General features: G+C 29.9%; 16 non-coding genes across 16 annotated transcripts; all 16 read left to right on the forward strand.

The window, feature by feature from the left end:
• The first annotated feature begins 524 nt into the window (after window positions 1-524).
• On the forward strand, window positions 525-598 carry TRNAT-AGU (transfer RNA threonine (anticodon AGU)). The gene has a single exon. It is a non-coding gene; the product is annotated as a tRNA-Thr (tRNA).
• Window positions 599-2,339: 1,741 nt separating this feature from the next.
• On the forward strand, window positions 2,340-2,413 carry TRNAT-AGU (transfer RNA threonine (anticodon AGU)). The gene has a single exon. It is a non-coding gene; the product is annotated as a tRNA-Thr (tRNA).
• An 840-nt stretch (window positions 2,414-3,253) lies between these two features.
• On the forward strand, window positions 3,254-3,327 carry TRNAT-CGU (transfer RNA threonine (anticodon CGU)). Its single transcript has one exon. It is a non-coding gene; the product is annotated as a tRNA-Thr (tRNA).
• Window positions 3,328-4,155: 828 nt separating this feature from the next.
• Window positions 4,156-4,229, forward strand: TRNAT-AGU (transfer RNA threonine (anticodon AGU)). The gene has a single exon. It is a non-coding gene; the product is annotated as a tRNA-Thr (tRNA).
• An 837-nt stretch (window positions 4,230-5,066) lies between these two features.
• Window positions 5,067-5,140, forward strand: TRNAT-AGU (transfer RNA threonine (anticodon AGU)). The gene has a single exon. It is a non-coding gene; the product is annotated as a tRNA-Thr (tRNA).
• Window positions 5,141-5,968: 828 nt separating this feature from the next.
• On the forward strand, window positions 5,969-6,042 carry TRNAT-AGU (transfer RNA threonine (anticodon AGU)). Its single transcript has one exon. It is a non-coding gene; the product is annotated as a tRNA-Thr (tRNA).
• An 841-nt stretch (window positions 6,043-6,883) lies between these two features.
• TRNAT-AGU (transfer RNA threonine (anticodon AGU)) lies at window positions 6,884-6,957 on the forward strand. Its single transcript has one exon. It is a non-coding gene; the product is annotated as a tRNA-Thr (tRNA).
• An 824-nt stretch (window positions 6,958-7,781) lies between these two features.
• TRNAT-AGU (transfer RNA threonine (anticodon AGU)) lies at window positions 7,782-7,855 on the forward strand. The gene has a single exon. It is a non-coding gene; the product is annotated as a tRNA-Thr (tRNA).
• An 841-nt stretch (window positions 7,856-8,696) lies between these two features.
• On the forward strand, window positions 8,697-8,770 carry TRNAT-AGU (transfer RNA threonine (anticodon AGU)). The gene has a single exon. It is a non-coding gene; the product is annotated as a tRNA-Thr (tRNA).
• Window positions 8,771-9,599: 829 nt separating this feature from the next.
• On the forward strand, window positions 9,600-9,673 carry TRNAT-AGU (transfer RNA threonine (anticodon AGU)). Its single transcript has one exon. It is a non-coding gene; the product is annotated as a tRNA-Thr (tRNA).
• Window positions 9,674-10,513: 840 nt separating this feature from the next.
• Window positions 10,514-10,587, forward strand: TRNAT-CGU (transfer RNA threonine (anticodon CGU)). The gene has a single exon. It is a non-coding gene; the product is annotated as a tRNA-Thr (tRNA).
• Window positions 10,588-11,415: 828 nt separating this feature from the next.
• On the forward strand, window positions 11,416-11,489 carry TRNAT-AGU (transfer RNA threonine (anticodon AGU)). Its single transcript has one exon. It is a non-coding gene; the product is annotated as a tRNA-Thr (tRNA).
• An 837-nt stretch (window positions 11,490-12,326) lies between these two features.
• On the forward strand, window positions 12,327-12,400 carry TRNAT-AGU (transfer RNA threonine (anticodon AGU)). The gene has a single exon. It is a non-coding gene; the product is annotated as a tRNA-Thr (tRNA).
• Window positions 12,401-13,228: 828 nt separating this feature from the next.
• TRNAT-AGU (transfer RNA threonine (anticodon AGU)) lies at window positions 13,229-13,302 on the forward strand. The gene has a single exon. It is a non-coding gene; the product is annotated as a tRNA-Thr (tRNA).
• Window positions 13,303-14,143: 841 nt separating this feature from the next.
• TRNAT-AGU (transfer RNA threonine (anticodon AGU)) lies at window positions 14,144-14,217 on the forward strand. Its single transcript has one exon. It is a non-coding gene; the product is annotated as a tRNA-Thr (tRNA).
• Window positions 14,218-15,041: 824 nt separating this feature from the next.
• TRNAT-AGU (transfer RNA threonine (anticodon AGU)) lies at window positions 15,042-15,115 on the forward strand. The gene has a single exon. It is a non-coding gene; the product is annotated as a tRNA-Thr (tRNA).
• Window positions 15,116-15,652: the final 537 nt, after the last annotated feature.

Below are 15,652 nucleotides of genomic sequence, written 5' to 3' on the forward strand. Positions count from 1 at the left end.
TCAGTAACAATGTGAGTTTCTCAAGATAAATTGATAGACAATTTAGTCATCAGAGTTTGGGGAGCATTAGAAAATAATGGATTATTTGTTACTTAACATAAACAATATTGTGTTAGGAAAGCAATTCCAGAAATAAATCTTTCCATTTATTGAGCAAGCTTCCAGATAAAATGTTAACAATAATTCTATCATTGAGATCTCATGTTTTCATTTCACGATTACTTTTTAACTGTATGAGTACCAACAATAGACTGACTTTAATTTCCCAGGGATGACTACATTAATAAGAACGCCATAATATCTATTACAATAAAGCATATTAACAAGTGACTTCAACAAGACATTGTAAGAATGTATGGCCTGTATATACAAAATAAAGGAGAAAAAAGCATTATATAACTTACTGTAAGTTTCCAACTGTTTAAAGAATTAATAAAATACTAGTTTCAAAAATATATATAAAAATAATAAAAATGTTATACTTTAGACATATAATTTGTCATTATATGTAAGGCAGTGCAAGTGGTGCTGTGGCTTAGTTGGTTAAAGTGCCTGTCTAGTAAACAGGAGATCCTGAGTTCATATCTCAGCAGTACCTTTGCTTGATACCTTTTTATCACACCAGTATGTAGTTTTTTGTTGATGCATAACAAAATAAGATGTGTAAAACCTTTATCTGCTTTCACTTTGGCACATTTGGTCACCAATGTAAAAAAGTTTAAAGATGCCATCCATGTCAGAAGACGACAAACAACAAAACTTCACCCTATTTCAACATAAGTTAATTTGTAGAAATATGCCTATGTTAAGGTAAATAGATGAATTTTTACAAAATAGCCTTCATCATATTGGGTAAATAGCTAAATTAATTTAGAGTACATTTAAAAGAGAATAACACAGAAAGTGTTAAAATGTCTGTAAAAAAGTAAGTTTCCCAAGGTACAGTAATTTGAGAGTCAGTTTAGTCATCATAGCTAGAGAATCATTGACATTTAACCCATATTTATTTCCATAACATCCTTAAAATTGTGTTAGGAAAATACTTCTTGATGAAAAGCTAAACTTCTCTTGAAAAAGCATCAATAAAGAATGCTAACCATAATTCTGACTTTTTAAAACAGAGTTCTTAATTTTACTACATGTTTTTGTTTTCTGAATATCAAAAATGAATTGACATTTATTCCCATGTAGCATTACTTACAGAGAAATCAATAAAAGTGCTAAAAAAATTAGAAAATTACTTTGACAAGATATTTAAAGAATGAAGGTGCTGTAAATCATGAATGAAATGAGAGAACACAACTTTCTATTTATACTCTAAATTTCCACCGGTTTGAAAAATTGATGAAGCAATAGTTATAAGAATATCAAAAATTGTTACCAAATAGCATATCTTAGATATATCATTTTTCTTTGTGAAGCTCTAGGGCATCATGTGGTGCTGTGGCTTAGTTGGTTAACGCGCCTGTCTATTAAACAGGAGATCCTGAGTTCAAATCTCAGCAGCGCCTTTCATTTATTTTCATCAACTCAGAACATAGTTTGTTGATAATTCATCACAAAAAGACATGTAAATGCTTCAGCAGCCTTTACCCTTTCTCACATGTTCAGTAATATGTACCACATTTCTAGATACAGTCCAAATCAGAAAACACAAAAAATGCAATATTCCCCTTTTTTAATATCAGTTATTTTGTAGAAGTAAATTGATGCCAAGGTAACTAGAAAAGAATTCCAGAAATTGCCAATCATCATGTCTGAGCAATCTCCAGGAACAATATGGTGTCCAGTCAGAGGAAATGTTTAAACAAAAGTCAGTAACAATGTGAGTTTCTCAAGATAAATTGATAGACAATTTAGTTATCAGAGTTTGGGGAGCAATAGAAAATAATGGATTATTTGTTACTTAACATAAACAATATTGTGTTAGGAAAGCAATTGCAAAAATAAATCTTTCCATTTATTGAGCAAGCTTCCAGATAAAATGTTAACAATAATTCTATCATTGAGATCTCATGTTTTCATTTCACGATTACTTTTTAACTGTATGAGTACCAACAATAGACTGACTTTAATTTCCCAGGGATGACTACATTAATAAGAACGCCATAATATCTATTACAATAAAGCATATTAACAAGTGACTTGAACAAGATATTGTAAGAATGTAGGGCCTGTATATACAAAATAAAGGAGAAAAAAGCATTATATAACTTACTGTAAGTTTCCAACTGTTTAAAGAATTAATAAAATACTAGTATCAAAAATATATATAAAAATAATAAAAAATATTATACTTTAGACATATAATTTGTCATTATATGTAAGGCAGTGCAAGTGGTGCTGTGGCTTAGTTGGTTAAAGTGCCTGTCTAGTAAACAGGAGATCCTGAGTTCATATCTCAGCAGTACCTTTGCTTGATACCTTTTTATCACACCAGTATGTAGTTTTTTGTTGATGCATAACAAAATTACATGTGTAAAACCTTTATCTGCTTTCACTTTGGCACATTTGGTCACCAATGTAAAAAAGTTTAAAGATGCCATCCATGTCAGAAGACGACAAACAACAAAACTTCACCCTATTTCAACATAAGTTAATTTGTAGAAATATGCCTATGTTAAGGTAAATAGATGAATTTTTACAAAATAGCCTTCATCATATTGGGTAAACTGCATAATTAATTTAGAGTACATTTAAAAGAGAATAACACAGAAAGTGTTAAAATGTCTGTAAAAAAGTAAGTTTCCCAAGGTACAGTAATTTGAGAGTCAGTTTAGTCATCATAGCTAGAGAATCATTGACATTTAACCCATATTTATTTCCATAACATCCTTAAAATTGTGTTAGGAAAATACTTCTTGATGAAAAGCTAAACTTCTCTTGAAAAAGCATCAATAAAGAATGCTAACCATAATTCTGACTTTTTAAAACAGAGTTCTTAATTTTACTACATGTTTTTGTTTTCTGAATATCAAAAATTAATTGACATTTATTCCCATGTAGCATTACTTACAGAGAAATCAATAAAAGTGCTAAAAAAAATTAGAAAATTACTTTGACAAGATATTTTAAGAATGAAGGTGCTGTAAATCATGAATGAAAAGAGAGAACACAACTTTCTATTTATACTCTAAATTTCCACCGGTTTGAAAAATTGATAAAGCAATAGTTATAAGAATATCAAAAATTGTTACCAAATAGCATATCTTAGATATATCATTTTTCTTTGTGAAGCTCCATGGAATCATGTGGTGCTGTGGCTTAGTTGTTTAAAGCGCCTGTCTCGTAAACAGGAGATCCTGAGTTCAAATCTCAGCAGCGCCTTTCATTTATTTTCATCAACTCAGAACATAGTTTGTTGATAATTCATCACAAAAAGACATGTGAATGCTTCAGCAGCCTTTACCCTTTTTCACATGTTCAGTAATATGTACCACATTTCTAGATACAGTCCAAATCAGAAAACACAAAAAAATGCAATATTCCCCTTTTTTAATATCAGTTATTTTGTAGAAGTAAATTGATGCCAAGGTAACTAGAAAAGAATTCCAGAAATTGCCAATCATCATGTCTGAGCAATCTCCAGGAACAATATGGTGTCCAGTCAGAGGAAATGTTTAAACAAAAGTCAGTAACAATGTGAGTTTCTCAAGATAAATTGATAGACAATTTAGTCATCAGAGTTTAGGGAGCAATAGAAAATAATGGATTATTTGTTACTTAACATAAACAATATTGTGTTAGGAAAGCAATTCCAGAAATAAATCTTTCCATTTATCGAGCAAGCTTCCAGATAAAATGTTAACAATAATTCTATCATTGAGATCTCATGTTTTCATTTCACGATTACTTTTTAACTGTATGAGTACCAACAATAGACTGACTTTAATTTCCCAGGGATGACTACATTAATAAGAACGCCATAATATCTATTACAATAAAGCATATTAAAAAGTGACTTGAACAAACATTGTAAGAATGTAGGGCCTGTATATACAAAATAAAGGAGAAAAAAGCATTATATAACTTACTGTAAGTTTCCAACTGTTTAAAGAATTAATAAAATACTAGTTTCAAAAAAATATATAAAAATAATAAAAAATATTATACTTTAGACATATAATTTGTCATTAAATGTAAGGCAGTGCAAGTGGTGCTGTGGCTTAGTTGGTTAAAGTGCCTGTCTAGTAAACAGGAGATCCTGAGTTCATATCTCAGCAGTACCTTTGCTTGATACCTTTTTATCACACCAGTATGTAGTTTTTTGTTGATGCATAACAAAATAAGATGTGTAAAACCTTTATCTGCTTTCACTTTGGCACATTTGGTCACCAATGTAAAAAAGTTTAAAGATGCCATCCATGTCAGAAGACGACAAACAACAAAACTTCACCCTATTTCAACATAAGTTGTAGAAATATGCCTATGTTAAGGTAAATAGATGAATTTTTACAAAATAGCCTTCATCATATTGGGTAAACTGCAAAATTAATTTAGAGTACATTGAAAAGAGAATAACACAGAAAGTGTTAAAATGTCTGTAAAAAAGTAAGTTTCCCAAGGTACAGTAATTTGAGAGTCAGTTTAGTCATCATAGCTAGAGAATCATTGACATTTAACCCATATTTATTTCCATAACATCCTTAAAATTGTGTTAGGAAAATACTTCTTGATGAAAAGCTAAACTTCTCTTGAAAAAGCATCAATAAAGAATGCTAACCATAATTCTGACTTTTTAAAACAGAGTTCTTAATTTTACTACATGTTTTTGTTTTCTGAATATCAAAAATTAATTGACATTTATTCCCATGTAGCATTACTTACAGAGAAATCAATAGAAGTGCTAAAAAAATTTTTAGAAAATTACTTTGACAAGATATTTTAAGAATGAAGGTGCTGTAAATCATGAATGAAAAGAGACAACACAACTTTCTATTTATACTCTAAATTTCCACCGGTTTGAAAAATGAATGAAGCAATAGTTATAAGAATATCAAAAATTGTTACCAAATAGCTTATTTTAGATATATCATTTTTCTTTGTGAAGTTCTAGGGCATCATGTGGTGCTGTGGCTTAGTTGGTTAAAGCGCCTGTCTAGTAAACAGGAGATTCTGAGTTCAAATCTCAGCAGCGCCTTTCATTTATTTTCATCAACTCAGAACATAGTTTGTTGATAATTCATCACAAAAAGACATGTGAATGCTTCAGCAGCCTTTACCCTTTCTCACATGTTCAGTAATATGTACCACATTTCTAGATACAGTCCAAATCAGAAAACACAAAAAAATGCAATATTCCCCTTTTTTAATATCAGTTATTTTGTAGAAGTAAATTGATGCCAAGGTAACTAGAAAAGAATTCCAGAAATTGCCAATCATCATGTCTGAGCAATCTCCAGGAACAATATGGTGTCCAGTCAGAGGAAATGTTTAAACAAAAGTCAGTAACAATGTGAGTTTCTCAAGATAAATTGATAGACAATTTAGTTATCAGAGTTTGGGGAGCAATAGAAAATAATGGATTATTTGTTACTTAACATAAACAATATTGTGTTAGGAAAGCAATTGCAAAAATAAATCTTTCCATTTATTGAGCAAGCTTCCAGATAAAATGTTAACAATAATTCTATCATTGAGATCTCATGTTTTCATTTCACGATTACTTTTTAACTGTATGAGTACCAACAATAGACTGACTTTAATTTCCCAGGGATGACTACATTAATAAGAACGCCATAATATCTATTACAATAAAGCATATTAACAAGTGACTTGAACAAACATTGTAAGAATGTAGGGCCTGTATATACAAAATAAAGGAGAAAAAAGCATTATATAACTTACTGTAAGTTTCCAACTGTTTAAAGAATTAATAAAATACCAGTTTCAAAAAAATATATAAAAATAATAAAAAATATTATACTTTAGACATATAATTTGTCATTATATGTAAGGCAGTGCAAGTGGTGCTGTGGCTTAGTTGGTTAAAGTGCCTGTCTAGTAAACAGGAGATCCTGAGTTCATATCTCAGCAGTACCTTTGCTTGATACCTTTTTATCACACCAGTATGTAGTTTTTTGTTGATGCATAACAAAATAAGATGTGTAAAACCTTTATCTGCTTTCACTTTGGCACATTTGGTCACCAATGTAAAAAAGTTTAAAGATGCCATCCATGTCAGAAGACGACAAACAACAAAACTTCACCCTATTTCAGCATAAGTTAATTTGTAGAAATATGCCTATGTTAAGGTAAATAGATTAATTTTTACAAAATAGCCTTCATCATATTGGGTAAACTGCAAAATTAATTTAGAGTACATTAAAAAGAGAATAACACAGAAAGTGTTAAAATGTCTGTAAAAAAGTAAGTTTCCCAAGGTACAGTAATTTGAGAGTCAGTTTAGTCATCATAGCTAGAGAATCATTGACATTTAACCCATATTTATTTCCATAACATCCTTAAAATTGTGTTAGGAAAATACTTCTTGATGAAAAGCTAAACTTCTCTTGAAAAAGCATCAATAAAAATGCTAACCATAATTCTGACTTTTTAAAACAGAGTTCTTAATTTTACTACATGTTTTTGTTTTCTGAATATCAAAAATTAATTGACATTTATTCCCATGTAGCATTACTTACAGAGAAATCAATAAAAGTGCTAAAAATTTTTTTAGAAAATTACTTTGACAAGATATTTTAAGAATGAAGGTCCTGTAAATCATGAATGAAAAGAGACAACACAACTTTCTATTTATACTCTAAATTTCCACCGGTTTGAAAAATTAATGAAGCAATAGTTATAAGAATATCAAAAATTGTTACCAAATAGCATATTTTAGATATATCATTTTTCTTTGTGAAGCTCCAGGGCATCATGTGGTGCTGTGGTTTAGTTGGTTAAAGCGCCTGTCTAGTAAACAGGAGATCCTGAGTTCAAATCTCAGCAGCACCTTTTATTTATTTTCATCAACTCAGAACATAGTTTGTTGATAATTCATCACAAAAAGACATGTGAATGCTTCAGCAGCCTTTACCCTTTCTCACATGTTCAGTAATATGTACCACATTTCTAGATACAGTCCAAATAAAAAAAATGCAATATTCCCCTTTTTTTTTTTAATATCAGTTATTTTGTAGAAGTAAATTGATGCCAAGGTAACTAGAAAAGAATTCCAGAAATTGCCAATCATCATGTCTGAGCAATCTCCAGGAACAATATGGTGTCCAGTCAGAGGAAATGTTTAAACAAAAGTCAGTAACAATGTGAGTTTCTCAAGATAAATTGATAGACAATTTAGTCATCAGAGTTTAGGGAGCAATAGAAAATAATGGATTATTTGTTACTTAACATAAACAATATTGTGATAGGAAAGCAATTCCAGAAATAAATCTTTCCATTTATCGAGCAAGCTTCCAGATAAAATGTTAACAATAATTATATCATTGAGATCTCATGTTTTCATTTCACGATTACTTTTTAACTGTATGAGTACCAACAATAGACTGACTTTAATTTCCCAGGGATGACTACATTAATAAGAACGCCATAATATCTATTACAATAAAGCATATTAACAAGTGACTTGAACAAACATTGTAAGAATGTAGGGCCTGTATATACAAAATAAAGGAGAAAAAAGCATTATATAACTTACTGTAAGTTTCCAACTGTTTAAAGAATTAATAAAATACTAGTTTCAAAAAAATATATAAAAATAATAAAAAATATTATACTTTAGACATATAATTTGTCATTATATGTAAGGCAGTGCAGGTGGTGCTTTGGCTTAGTTGGTTAAAGTGCCTGTCTAGTAAACAGGAGATCCTGAGTTCATATCTCAGCAGTACCTTTGCTTGATACCTTTTTATCACACCAGTATGTAGTTTTTTGTTGATGCATAACAAAATAAGATGTGTAAAACCTTTATCTGCTTTCACTTTGGCACATTTGGTCACCAATGTAAAAAAGTTTAAAGATGCCATCCATGTCAGAAGACGACAAACAACAAAACTTCACCCTATTTCAACATAAGTTAATTTGTAGAAATATGCCTATGTTAAGGTAAATAGATGAATTTTTACAAAATAGCCTTCATCATATTGGGTAAACTGCAAAATTAATTTAGAGTACATTAAAAAGAGAATAACACAGAAAGTGTTAAAATGTCTGTAAAAAAGTAAGTTTCCCAAGATACAGTAATTTGAGAGTCAGTTTAGTCATCATAGCTAGAGAATCATTGACATTTAACCCATATTTATTTCCATAACATACTTAAAATTGTGTTAGGAAAATACTTCTTGATGAAAAGCTAAACTTCTCTTGAAAAAGCATCAATAAAGATTGCTAACCACAATTCTGACTTTTTAAAACAGAGTTCTTAATTTTACTACATGTTTTTGTTTTCTGAATATCAAAAATTAATTGACATTATTCCCATGTAGCATTACTTACAGAGAAATCAATAAAAGTGCTAAACAAAAAATTAGAAAATTACTTTGACAAGATATTTTAAGAATGAAGGTGCTGTAAATCATGAATGAAAAGAGAGAACACAACTTTCTATTTATACTCTAAATTTCCACCGGTTTGAAAAATTGATGAAGCAATAGTTATAAGAATATCAAAAATTGTTACCAAATAGCATATCTTAGATATATCATTTTTCTTTGTGAAGCTCTAGGGCATTATGTGGTGCTGTGGCTTAGTTGGTTAAAGCGCCTGTCTAGTAAACAGGAGATCCTGACTTCAAATCTCAGCAGCGCTTTTCATTTATTTTCATCAACTCAGAACATAGTTTGTTGATAATTCATCACAAAAAGACATGTGAATGCTTCAGCAGCCTTTACCCTTTCTCACATGTTCAGTAATATGTACCACATTTCTAGATACAGTCCAAATCAGAAAACACAAAAAAATGCAATATTCCCCTTTTTTAATATCAGTTATTTTGTAGAAGTAAATTGATGCCAAGGTAACTAGAAAAGAATTCCAGAAATTGCCAATCATCATGTCTGAGCAATCTCCAGGAACAATATGGTGTCCAGTCAGAGGAAATGTTTAAACAAAAGTCAGTAACAATGTGAGTTTCTCAAGATAAATTGATAGACAATTTAGTTATCAGAGTTTGGGGAGCAATAGAAAATAATGGATTATTTGTTACTTAACATAAACAATATTGTGTTAGGAAAGCAATTGCAAAAATAAATCTTTCCATTTATTGAGCAAGCTTCCAGATAAAATGTTAACAATAATTCTATCATTGAGATCTCATGTTTTCATTTCACGATTACTTTTTAACTGTATGAGTACCAACAATAGACTGACTTTAATTTCCCAGGGATGACTACATTAATAAGAACGCCATAATATCTATTACAATAAAGCATATTAACAAGTGACTTGAACAAGATATTGTAAGAATGTAGGGCCTGTATATACAAAATAAAGGAGAAAAAAGCATTATATAACTTACTGTAAGTTTCCAACTGTTTAAAGAATTAATAAAATACTAGTATCAAAAATATATATAAAAATAATAAAAAATATTATACTTTAGACATATAATTTGTCATTATATGTAAGGCAGTGCAAGTGGTGCTGTGGCTTAGTTGGTTAAAGTGCCTGTCTAGTAAACAGGAGATCCTGAGTTCATATCTCAGCAGTACCTTTGCTTGATACCTTTTTATCACACCAGTATGTAGTTTTTTGTTGATGCATAACAAAATTACATGTGTAAAACCTTTATCTGCTTTCACTTTGGCACATTTGGTCACCAATGTAAAAAAGTTTAAAGATGCCATCCATGTCAGAAGACGACAAACAACAAAACTTCACCCTATTTCAACATAAGTTAATTTGTAGAAATATGCCTATGTTAAGGTAAATAGATGAATTTTTACAAAATAGCCTTCATCATATTGGGTAAACTGCATAATTAATTTAGAGTACATTTAAAAGAGAATAACACAGAAAGTGTTAAAATGTCTGTAAAAAAGTAAGTTTCCCAAGGTACAGTAATTTGAGAGTCAGTTTAGTCATCATAGCTAGAGAATCATTGACATTTAACCCATATTTATTTCCATAACATCCTTAAAATTGTGTTAGGAAAATACTTCTTGATGAAAAGCTAAACTTCTCTTGAAAAAGCATCAATAAAGAATGCTAACCATAATTCTGACTTTTTAAAACAGAGTTCTTAATTTTACTACATGTTTTTGTTTTCTGAATATCAAAAATTAATTGACATTTATTCCCATGTAGCATTACTTACAGAGAAATCAATAAAAGTGCTAAAAAAAATTAGAAAATTACTTTGACAAGATATTTTAAGAATGAAGGTGCTGTAAATCATGAATGAAAAGAGAGAACACAACTTTCTATTTATACTCTAAATTTCCACCGGTTTGAAAAATTGATAAAGCAATAGTTATAAGAATATCAAAAATTGTTACCAAATAGCATATCTTAGATATATCATTTTTCTTTGTGAAGCTCCAGGGAATCATGTGGTGCTGTGGCTTAGTTGTTTAAAGCGCCTGTCTCGTAAACAGGAGATCCTGAGTTCAAATCTCAGCAGCGCCTTTCATTTATTTTCATCAACTCAGAACATAGTTTGTTGATAATTCATCACAAAAAGACATGTGAATGCTTCAGCAGCCTTTACCCTTTTTCACATGTTCAGTAATATGTACCACATTTCTAGATACAGTCCAAATCAGAAAACACAAAAAAATGCAATATTCCCCTTTTTTAATATCAGTTATTTTGTAGAAGTAAATTGATGCCAAGGTAACTAGAAAAGAATTCCAGAAATTGCCAATCATCATGTCTGAGCAATCTCCAGGAACAATATGGTGTCCAGTCAGAGGAAATGTTTAAACAAAAGTCAGTAACAATGTGAGTTTCTCAAGATAAATTGATAGACAATTTAGTCATCAGAGTTTAGGGAGCAATAGAAAATAATGGATTATTTGTTACTTAACATAAACAATATTGTGTTAGGAAAGCAATTCCAGAAATAAATCTTTCCATTTATCGAGCAAGCTTCCAGATAAAATGTTAACAATAATTCTATCATTGAGATCTCATGTTTTCATTTCACGATTACTTTTTAACTGTATGAGTACCAACAATAGACTGACTTTAATTTCCCAGGGATGACTACATTAATAAGAACGCCATAATATCTATTACAATAAAGCATATTAAAAAGTGACTTGAACAAACATTGTAAGAATGTAGGGCCTGTATATACAAAATAAAGGAGAAAAAAGCATTATATAACTTACTGTAAGTTTCCAACTGTTTAAAGAATTAATAAAATACTAGTTTCAAAAAAATATATAAAAATAATAAAAAATATTATACTTTAGACATATAATTTGTCATTATATGTAAGGCAGTGCAAGTGGTGCTGTGGCTTAGTTGGTTAAAGTGCCTGTCTAGTAAACAGGAGATCCTGAGTTCATATCTCAGCAGTACCTTTGCTTGATACCTTTTTATCACACCAGTATGTAGTTTTTTGTTGATGCATAACAAAATAAGATGTGTAAAACCTTTATCTGCTTTCACTTTGGCACATTTGGTCACCAATGTAAAAAAGTTTAAAGATGCCATCCATGTCAGAAGACGACAAACAACAAAACTTCACCCTATTTCAACATAAGTTGTAGAAATATGCCTATGTTAAGGTAAATAGATGAATTTTTACAAAATAGCCTTCATCATATTGGGTAAACTGCAAAATTAATTTAGAGTACATTGAAAAGAGAATAACACAGAAAGTGTTAAAATGTCTGTAAAAAAGTAAGTTTCCCAAGGTACAGTAATTTGAGAGTCAGTTTAGTCATCATAGCTAGAGAATCATTGACATTTAACCCATATTTATTTCCATAACATCCTTAAAATTGTGTTAGGAAAATACTTCTTGATGAAAAGCTAAACTTCTCTTGAAAAAGCATCAATAAAGAATGCTAACCATAATTCTGACTTTTTAAAACAGAGTTCTTAATTTTACTACATGTTTTTGTTTTCTGAATATCAAAAATTAATTGACATTTATTCCCATGTAGCATTACTTACAGAGAAATCAATAGAAGTGCTAAAAAATTTTTTAGAAAATTACTTTGACAAGATATTTTAAGAATGAAGGTGCTGTAAATCATGAATGAAAAGAGACAACACAACTTTCTATTTATACTCTAAATTTCCACCGGTTTGAAAAATGAATGAAGCAATAGTTATAAGAATATCAAAAATTGTTACCAAATAGCTTATTTTAGATATATCATTTTTCTTTGTGAAGTTCTAGGGCATCATGTGGTGCTGTGGCTTAGTTGGTTAAAGCGCCTGTCTAGTAAACAGGAGATTCTGAGTTCAAATCTCAGCAGCGCCTTTCATTTATTTTCATCAACTCAGAACATAGTTTGTTGATAATTCATCACAAAAAGACATGTGAATGCTTCAGCAGCCTTTACCCTTTCTCACATGTTCAGTAATATGTACCACATTTCTAGATACAGTCCAAATCAGAAAACACAAAAAAATGCAATATTCCCCTTTTTTAATATCAGTTATTTTGTAGAAGTAAATTGATGCCAAGGTAACTAGAAAAGAATTCCAGAAATTGCCAATCATCATGTCTGAGCAATCTCCAGGAACAATATGGTGTCCAGTCAGAGGAAATGTTTAAACAAAAGTCAGTAACAATGTGAGTTTCTCAAGATAAATTGATAGACAATTTAGTTATCAGAGTTTGGGGAGCAATAGAAAATAATGGATTATTTGTTACTTAACATAAACAATATTGTGTTAGGAAAGCAATTGCAAAAATAAATCTTTCCATTTATTGAGCAAGCTTCCAGATAAAATGTTAACAATAATTCTATCATTGAGATCTCATGTTTTCATTTCACGATTACTTTTTAACTGTATGAGTACCAACAATAGACTGACTTTAATTTCCCAGGGATGACTACATTAATAAGAACGCCATAATATCTATTACAATAAAGCATATTAACAAGTGACTTGAACAAACATTGTAAGAATGTAGGGCCTGTATATACAAAATAAAGGAGAAAAAAGCATTATATAACTTACTGTAAGTTTCCAACTGTTTAAAGAATTAATAAAATACCAGTTTCAAAAAAATATATAAAAATAATAAAAAATATTATACTTTAGACATATAATTTGTCATTATATGTAAGGCAGTGCAAGTGGTGCTGTGGCTTAGTTGGTTAAAGTGCCTGTCTAGTAAACAGGAGATCCTGAGTTCATATCTCAGCAGTACCTTTGCTTGATACCTTTTTATCACACCAGTATGTAGTTTTTTGTTGATGCATAACAAAATAAGATGTGTAAAACCTTTATCTGCTTTCACTTTGGCACATTTGGTCACCAATGTAAAAAAGTTTAAAGATGCCATCCATGTCAGAAGACGACAAACAACAAAACTTCACCCTATTTCAACATAAGTTAATTTGTAGAAATATGCCTATGTTAAGGTAAATAGATTAATTTTTACAAAATAGCCTTCATCATATTGGGTAAACTGCAAAATTAATTTAGAGTACATTAAAAAGAGAATAACACAGAAAGTGTTAAAATGTCTGTAAAAAAGTAAGTTTCCCAAGGTACAGTAATTTGAGAGTCAGTTTAGTCATCATAGCTAGAGAATCATTGACATTTAACCCATATTTATTTCCATAACATCCTTAAAATTGTGTTAGGAAAATACTTCTTGATGAAAAGCTAAACTTCTCTTGAAAAAGCATCAATAAAAATGCTAACCATAATTCTGACTTTTTAAAACAGAGTTCTTAATTTTACTACATGTTTTTGTTTTCTGAATATCAAAAATTAATTGACATTTATTCCCATGTAGCATTACTTACAGAGAAATCAATAAAAGTGCTAAAAAATTTTTTAGAAAATTACTTTGACAAGATATTTTAAGAATGAAGGTCCTGTAAATCATGAATGAAAAGAGACAACACAACTTTCTATTTATACTCTAAATTTCCACCGGTTTGAAAAATTAATGAAGCAATAGTTATAAGAATATCAAAAATTGTTACCAAATAGCATATTTTAGATATATCATTTTTCTTTGTGAAGCTCCAGGGCATCATGTGGTGCTGTGGTTTAGTTGGTTAAAGCGCCTGTCTAGTAAACAGGAGATCCTGAGTTCAAATCTCAGCAGCACCTTTTATTTATTTTCATCAACTCAGAACATAGTTTGTTGATAATTCATCACAAAAAGACATGTGAATGCTTCAGCAGCCTTTACCCTTTCTCACATGTTCAGTAATATGTACCACATTTCTAGATACAGTCCAAATAAAAAAAATGCAATATTCCCCCTTTTTTTTTTAATATCAGTTATTTTGTAGAAGTAAATTGATGCCAAGGTAACTAGAAAAGAATTCCAGAAATTGCCAATCATCATGTCTGAGCAATCTCCAGGAACAATATGGTGTCCAGTCAGAGGAAATGTTTAAACAAAAGTCAGTAACAATGTGAGTTTCTCAAGATAAATTGATAGACAATTTAGTCATCAGAGTTTAGGGAGCAATAGAAAATAATGGATTATTTGTTACTTAACATAAACAATATTGTGATAGGAAAGCAATTCCAGAAATAAATCTTTCCATTTATCGAGCAAGCTTCCAGATAAAATGTTAACAATAATTCTATCATTGAGATCTCATGTTTTCATTTCACGATTACTTTTTAACTGTATGAGTACCAACAATAGACTGACTTTAATTTCCCAGGGATGACTACATTAATAAGAACGCCATAATATCTATTACAATAAAGCATATTAACAAGTGACTTGAACAAACATTGTAAGAATGTAGGGCCTGTATATACAAAATAAAGGAGAAAAAAGCATTATATAACTTACTGTAAGTTTCCAACTGTTTAAAGAATTAATAAAATACTAGTTTCAAAAAAATATATAAAAATAATAAAAAATATTATACTTTAGACATATAATTTGTCATTATATGTAAGGCAGTGCAGGTGGTGCTTTGGCTTAGTTGGTTAAAGTGCCTGTCTAGTAAACAGGAGATCCTGAGTTCATATCTCAGCAGTACCTTTGCTTGATACCTTTTTATCACACCAGTATGTAGTTTTTTGTTGATGCATAACAAAATAAGATGTGTAAAACCTTTATCTGCTTTCACTTTGGCACATTTGGTCACCAATGTAAAAAAGTTTAAAGATGCCATCCATGTCAGAAGACGACAAACAACAAAACTTCACCCTATTTCAACATAAGTTAATTTGTAGAAATATGCCTATGTTAAGGTAAATAGATGAATTTTTACAAAATAGCCTTCATCATATTGGGTAAACTGCAAAATGAATTTAGAGTACATTAAAAAGAGAATAACACAGAAAGTGTTAAAATGTCTGTAAAAAAGTAAGTTTCCCAAGATACAGTAATTTGAGAGTCAGTTTAGTCATCATAGCTAGAGAATCATTGACATTTAACCCATATTTATTTCCATAACATACTTAAAATTGTGTTAGGAAAATACTTCTTGATGAAAAGCTAAACTTCTCTTGAAAAAGCATCAATAAAGATTGCTAACCACAATTCTGACTTTTTAAAACAGAGTTCTTAATTTTA

This window comes from Pseudophryne corroboree, chromosome 11 (genome assembly GCF_028390025.1).
Source record: "Pseudophryne corroboree isolate aPseCor3 chromosome 11, aPseCor3.hap2, whole genome shotgun sequence".
Taxonomy (NCBI): Eukaryota; Metazoa; Chordata; class Amphibia; order Anura; family Myobatrachidae; genus Pseudophryne; species Pseudophryne corroboree.